At 43.4% G+C, this 7,448-nt stretch overlaps 1 protein-coding gene and 1 non-coding gene across 2 annotated transcripts in view; one reads left to right on the top strand and one right to left on the bottom strand.

Moving 5' to 3' along the window:
• Nucleotides 1-7,448, bottom strand: part of Tprg1 (tumor protein p63 regulated 1) — a 104,465-nt gene that overhangs the window by 67,276 nt on the left and 29,741 nt on the right. The window lies entirely within an intron of this gene.
• LOC113458313 lies at nt 7,052-7,158 on the top strand. Its single transcript, XR_003378701.1, has one exon. It is a non-coding gene; the product is annotated as a U6 spliceosomal RNA (small nuclear RNA).

Below are 7,448 nucleotides of genomic sequence, written 5' to 3'. Positions count from 1 at the left end.
ATTCATATCTGTCACTCAGTACAGACGTTTTCCCGAGTTAGTGGACTAGGAGGAAAACACAGAATCATTCATTCCACACACATTCCGTGAACAGCCACTGGGTTCTAGAGCCTGAAGAGAATCCAATTTGGGTTTGTCGTTTAAACACAAACTGTTGAAAACTACATGGCATTAGAGCAAAATATCCCCCTGCCCCGAGTTAAGTGAAGTCTTAGAAATGTTGATCCAGATACATTTCTTTCAATCCTTTGGTTAGTATTTCTCTAAGCCACTCCGGTTTGTTTGAAATGGGAGACCTTCAAAACAAACACAGTTTCTAATAAAAATCCAATAGCACAAACCTTTCTTATTCCCAGGTCTCTAAACCTGGCTGCTTGTAATTCATTTGTTTTTCCCCATAACCTGTGGCACCAGCCATGTACCAGGCTCTACGCTCCTTATTAGGAATGCAGAGAAGCTCTTCCGCCCTGGCATACCCACAGCTCCATGTTGTGAGGAAGAACACAAACAAGAAAGAAATGCACGGTGCCCGACAGCAAGATGTGGCTGAATGAAGGCAACTCGGATCCACAGGGGCAAACTGTGGTCTCGTGGTTCCCAGCCCGTGGCCCACAGGGCTGAGGATAAAGAGTCTCTGGCATCTCTTCCTTGCCCTGGCAGAAGGTTCTCTTCAAGCATGCCATTTTCTACAGCCTGGCAAAGATCTCAGTGCTGGGAAAGCACAAGCTGAGAAGTCTGGATGACATTTTGTAAGGTGAAGGAGGGGAAAAAAAAAAAAAACTCAGGAGAATTTATTTCTTGAGTGTTTTTTTTAACATGCACCTAACATTGGGCAGATGGGGGATGCCGGTAAAAAACAGATAGGAAGGGAAAGAGAGATATCTCAGTTGGTTAACTGCTCCCTTGCAAGCACAAAGATCCAAGTTCAAGACCCAAAACCCACATTTTAAAAAAAATGCTGTGTGTGGTGACATGGGATTGTGAAGACATGCTGGGGAAGAGATAGTCATTCCCACAGGGTTCTGACAGTCTGCTGTCCAGACAGCCCGGTCTATTGGAAGAGTTCAGGCCTGAAAGAGTCCCTGTCTCAAAAGTCAGTGAATGAATGGCACCTGAGTAACAAGTCTAGCTTCAACAGGCGTGCATACACACATACCCTGCCCCCTCCCTCTCTTTCTCACACACACACATGCACACACACAGAGAGAGAAAAGACCTAGAAACATATTCAAACACTGTCAGATGCTATGATTGTCTTCACCAGACAACCCTCGCAAATAGAGAGAAGTAAACTGAGGCACGATAAAGTGTTTTGTGCTGCCTATTAGAATCCGTCCATGTGTTGAAGCCCTAGTCCCCAACATTGACACCGTGGAGTAGAGCCTTGGAAGGCGGTTAGGTTTAGGTGAGATCAAGAGAGGACAGCACCTTCGGTAGAGTGAACACCTCACATGAAGGAAAGACACTGGCTTCCTTTCTCAGCCCAGGCACACACTGAGAAGCAGCTTCTGTTGGCCACAAACAAGGCCTGCTAGCAAGTTAATAACAAACAAGTTAACCCAAGCAGCCGGCGTGATGAGCTTAGGTTTTGAGTCTCTAAGGCTAAGGAATAAATGTCTGCTCTGCCACCCATCCTGTACATAGCGTTCTGTTAGGTTAAACTAGCAAAGGCAGGATACTAACTTGCAAGAGACATAACCAGCATTTACCCAGCATGTGTGTAATGAGTTCTGGAGCTCGCCACACTACCAAACCACCGTTCATTGAGGAATGACCTTAAATTTCTCCACTAAGTCAGCAGTGGTCACTGAGTGCCTGTGTAGGTCTGTATAATGGTCCTCTTATTGAGCTAAGAAGGCTTCTACCAGGTTCCCTGCCCTCTAAGAAGCTTATAATCTAAAGAAGGAAATACAAGCACATTGTTATTTAGAGCTATAAATGAGATGGAGATTTACACAACAGGCAATTGATACCTGGTTAACAGTTACCATTGCCTGATGCTCCTTTTTTATACATTTTGCTCTATGAGCTTCACAGGGGTTGCACCCTTTAGACCTTCATCAACTCTGTGAGGAAGGCCAGAGCCCCACACTGTCACAGTTGAGGAGCCTCAGCATTAAGAGGGAGAGTAACATGTGTTGTATGCACGAATGAGTGTGCACACGCCATGGCCCATGGATGGGTGTGAGAGAACAGCTTGTGGGGTCATTTCTTCCTCCCCCACCCATCCGGGTTGCAGGGATAAACACATGGTGAAAACTAACCTTCGTGACGGTCAGCGTTACCAGCTAAGCCATCTCACCAGCCCAGCCAATGCTTGTAATTAGCCGCTCTGTCAGAGAAAGGTCCTGAAGCCATCTAGAAAGTCAAAGCTTAATGTGAAATGTGTTTGAAGAATGTCTTGAAGGATGATCCAGAGATCTAACTAGACATAGAATTATCAAGTTTAGGCAGAACGAACAGCATGCCTCCAAATACAGAACATGTTGCAGGATGGCTGGCCGGAAGAGATGTGTTGCATATGAGATTATCAAAACCTGGTTGGAGAGATGGTTCAGTGGTTAAGAGCACTGGCTGCTCTTTCAGAGGTCCTGAGTTCAATTCCCAGCAACCATATGGTGGCTCCCGCCCATCCCTAATGAGATTTGATGCCCTCGTCTGGCCTGTAGGCAGATATGCAGGCAGAACACTGTATACACCGTAATTTTTTTAAAAAAGAAAAAGGAGTCAGGTAGTGGTGATGCGTGCCTTTAATCCCAGCAGTTGGGAGGCAGAGGCAGGCAGATCTCTTTGAGTGTGGGGTCAGCCTGGTCTACAAGAGCTAGTTCCAGGAGAGGCTCCAAAAATACAAAGAAACCCAGTCTCAAAAAGCAAAACAAAAAAAGAAGAACTAAAGGAAAAAAGAGAGAGATTATGAAAACAATTGGAGGTGGAATCATTCAGAAAATCTAGCTATAACTCACAAAATGTCTGATTCAGGAGAATGGACATGGGGTCTGGGTGCCTAAAACCTTTTAATAAGAAGCTCCATGCAGGAGGAGAATTTGTGGCATTTTGGTGAACCAAACACTTCCCGGGCCTGCTCAAGGAACTGCAGTCATATCTAAAAATGTCTAGCCTGCCTGGTCACTGCTCTTTGAACTGAGTCCTGGGGGACTTATGAGCAGCATTGAAAGATTTGTGCATTTCCATAACCTTTTATGTGGGAACACATCAGAGAATTTCCAAGTATTTCTTGTCCAACCCAGAGAATTAGTCCCTCATTGTCATAAACCAGGAAAACTAAGATGAAAGAGCCTTACTGCTTCAGGTCACACTCCCGGCCTAGCCTGGTGCAAAGGCACTGACTTAAAACATTTCTTTCTTTCCTTGTGTTCACTGAAGACGATTTGTATGTGTGCAGAAATTTTGTCAAGATTCTTAGGAGCTCAGGTTGTAGCCACAATTCAAGCTCTTTTTCTTTGGCTCCCTTTCAAGTGCTAGGTTCCTGAGAAGGAACCGTTTCTCTGTCACGCAGGCCTAGAGTCAAAGGAGCAGCGCTGCCCCGTGCCAGCGGTTAAGATCAGGCAAAAGTTACTTTTTCCTCCTGAAACTCCGTTTCCACATCTTCAAATGAAGATAGCACTATCGTATTATCAAAGAGCCTTATAGGGCTGTGTGAGGAAAAGAAACAGTCCATACACAGAGTGTAATAAAACTCAAAGCATACGTGAATTAGTTCATCATAGTCGGCTAGCAATGCAATCACAACGAAGGAAACCATTTCCAAATCCCTTGAGAATCACGGAAACGTGTGCAGAATTAACAAACCAATTAGTGAATGATCAAGTCAAATTCACTTAAAGAGAGTGTCTCAAGCCTGTCAATCTTTTCAGATATACAAAATACCTGTTTTCAACTTCCTAAAAATAGGAAAAGAGTATTTGCTCATTCCATACACATAAGGCAAACTTCTGTATGTTTGCCTCTTTGTCTAGCGTGGCTGCTTTTATTTTCACTATATTAGATGCCACATTCAAGTTGTTCTGAATTCAAGTATAAGCCATATGGGAAATTCCCACTAAAGGTGGCCAGTGTGGGTTGCTTTGAAAGGTTAGGAGCCGAGCAGCTTGAACATAATAAGTAAGAGGGTTGATGGAAGGGGGTGTGTGCTCCATCCACTTCATACAGCCTGACCAGACCAGCCAAAAGTCGACTCGGACATGAGCACAGCTCAGAAGTCACGAGGCAGCAAACAGCTCAGGATTATGGCACACAAGAAAATTTGATTTCTATCGATTTGAGATTGAACTTCCTACGACATGGAACAAAGAATTTCTTTTAAGAAGCAATACCAGTAAACTAAATCAGAAGTAATTCTTACCCTTACCGCTCCCCAAAGGCAAAGTTATAGGCTTTAGGACTATAGTGATGTACCAAATGGACCTGGAGCTTCCTGGGCTTCCATTCCAGGAAGAGTCGCAGATGGAGGAGGGTACAAAATGCTGGAAAGGGGGACTGAGGAGAGGCTGAAAAGATGGCTCAGTAGTACAGTGTACTAGCTGCTCTTGTAGGAGATGCGTTCATTTCCCGGCACTCATACGATGGCTCACAACTTGTGTTCCAGGAACCCTGACCTTCAGGTCTCCATGAGCGCCTGTCATTCATGCGGTACACAGACATATATGAAGGCAAAACACTCATACATATAAAATAAAAATACATTTTAGAGCAGAGTTTGGAGATGATCTGTGAGAATAGCACACAGTGGAGTATTGCAAGTCCCTGAGATGTATTTCAGCGAGAGCCATAAAGGACACAAGGAAGGGGGAGAGCATTTAAGCAAAGACCTGATCACGGACAGAAACAATCACCATTTCTCTGAAACTTATTAGCAATTTTCACATTACATGCCTGTCATATACTACTTTACAGATTCAGGAACCACACCTCGGTAAAGTGACAAGGGCCTAGCATGATGTGACCAAGGCAACAGCGTGTTCAGGTTCACCACTTCCGGTGGCTATCCCAGTCCGTGTATATTCCATCGAGGTGTTTTTCCTCCTGTTTCCCACACTGGGAGGAAACTTTGCTCTCCCTACAATGCTACCACCACCAAAACGGCATTTTAATAGCTACGAAAGGAAAAGGATCTGGAACACGCCACTCCTTTCTTCCCCCCACAAAAATTAACAAATAGATGGTAAATCATTCAAGCCATCTACAGCACACCAGGAGCGCATAAGAGGCCCAACCCCGGGAGCATCCTCTTCTCTCCTGAGTTCTCTTTAAGGAATTTGCTTGATCAGAAGCCAAGAACGAGACCCATGGTGAGGGGCCAGAGGAGGGAAGAACGGAACAAACCTACACGTCTCATCTCCTCCACGGTTTTCCTTTTATTGAAAAGGGAAGGATATCCGCTTGCTGTCTACTATTAATGATGGCTCCCTGGGTACAGAGATCACAGTCCTACCCAGTCAGACCCAGAAGGAGGGTAGATGCTATAAAAACATGGGAATCCCATTGAAAGCCAAGAACAGGAACTAGAGAGCAGCTACCCCCCATGAGACCTGGAGAGCCCCAGGAGCCGGGAGTAGACAGATCTACTCTTACCATCATAGTGTCTATCTAAATCTCTGTGCCTCTCTTGGCCTTGTCTGTTTCCTCTTGAATCGAGTGGTCCTGTTGCATTGGTTCTTTTTTATTCCTCTTTAGTTCCACCTTGCCTATAACTTGCAGCTGCTTCCTGTGCAGACCTGAATCTCTCCCCCTCAAATCCTCAAGAGAAGGAATTCTGCTCCATACGGATTAGCTCATTTGTGTAAATCATTCCCTTGGTTCACAGGCAGGGATTATTCCCTGTGTCCAACCAGGTAGCCAAGGACTGAAAGGTTTATAATAGAAAAAAAAAATGGACTTGAAAGATCCCAAGTTGGAGACATCAAGAACTCGTCTGCTTCTTTGTGAATCTGAAAGCAAACATCACCTTTAATGAATTTTAAAATCCTAGTTCATCCTAATAGTGCCCTAGCCTCTTCCATTTTTTAGCCTCAGTAGAGACGTAGTTGATGTTTCTGGGTACCTTTTTACTACATTTGGTATCTGGTTTATTGTCAATTTTTTTTATTTCTGTTTTTGCTACCTCACTTCTCCCTCTGTATGTGTAGGGAAATAGGGGGTATCACAAACCCAAAAGAAAGCTTGGTTTCCTAATAAAAAAAATAAGAATTAAAAAATGGAAAACAATCCTAAAAGACATATTTGCCCCAACAGAAGTACACAGCACAGATGAAAAAGCAAGGAATATGAGAAATCAAGGCAGTGACTTCTGAAAGAGCATAAATTATACCTTCTCAATGATCAAACCCAAAGGTGCTGACATGGCTAAAGTGCCGGAAAAGGGAATTCAGAAGTCCAGTTTTTAAAATTATCAGTAGCATTAAGGGTATTCAGATAAAGAGATAAATACAGCAAGGAAGTCAATTTGGAACCTCAAAAAGAGGATTGCAAGATGGATAAGAAACTCCACAAAGAGCAGCAAGACTGCAGTTCTGAGTTTATAAGCACGCACCACTACACCCTGATGTTATCTTCTTAATTTATGCATTTGTTTATTTTTATTCTTTGAGAATTTTATATATGTATACTATAAAATATGATCATATCTACTCTCCTCTTCTCCTCTTCAGCTTCCTCTGGATCTCCTCACACACAGCAGTCTCCCAACTTCCTATCTATGGTTGTTTGAAAGAAAATGACCCCCATTAAAAAAGTAACACTATTAGAAGGTGTGATTTTGTTGAAGTATCTATGGGCTTATTGGAGGAAGTGTCACGGTTGGGGTATGCTTTGAGGTCTCCTATGCTCAAGCTGGCTCTTCTATGCTTAAGCTACTCCCAGTGCCACAGTTCACTTCCTGTTGCCTGTGGATTAATATGTAGGACTCTCAGTTCTTTCTCTAGCACCCTGTCTACCTGCAGGCTATCATGTTCCATCATGATAATAATGAACTAAACCTCTAAAACTGAAAGCTATCCCAACTATTTTTTTTTCCTTTTTAAGAGTTGCTGTTGTGCTCGCTTCGGCAGCACATATACTAAAATTGGAACCATACAGAGAAGATTAGCATGGCCCCTGCACAAGGATGACATGCAAATTCGTGAAGCGTTCCATATTTTTGACAACATAAGGGGATCAAAGGGATTCGAATTGGTAAGGAAGAAGTTAAACTTTCATTATTTGCAGATGATATTATAGTGTACATAAGCGACCCCAAAAACTCCACCAAAAAACTCCTACAGCTGATAAACACCTTTAGTAGCATGGCAGGATACAAAATCAATTCCAAAATATCAGTTGCCCTCCTATACACACAGGATAAGGAAGCAGAGAGGGAAATCAGAGAAGCATCACCTTTCACGATAGCCACAAATAGCATAAAATATCTTGGGGTAACTCTAACCAAGGAA

Source organism: Microtus ochrogaster, chromosome 2 (assembly GCF_000317375.1).
Source record: "Microtus ochrogaster isolate Prairie Vole_2 chromosome 2, MicOch1.0, whole genome shotgun sequence".
Lineage (NCBI taxonomy): Eukaryota > Metazoa > Chordata > Mammalia > Rodentia > Cricetidae > Microtus > Microtus ochrogaster.
Note: the sequence above shows the minus strand (reverse complement) of the source record. Positions and strands in the feature narration are given on the sequence as shown.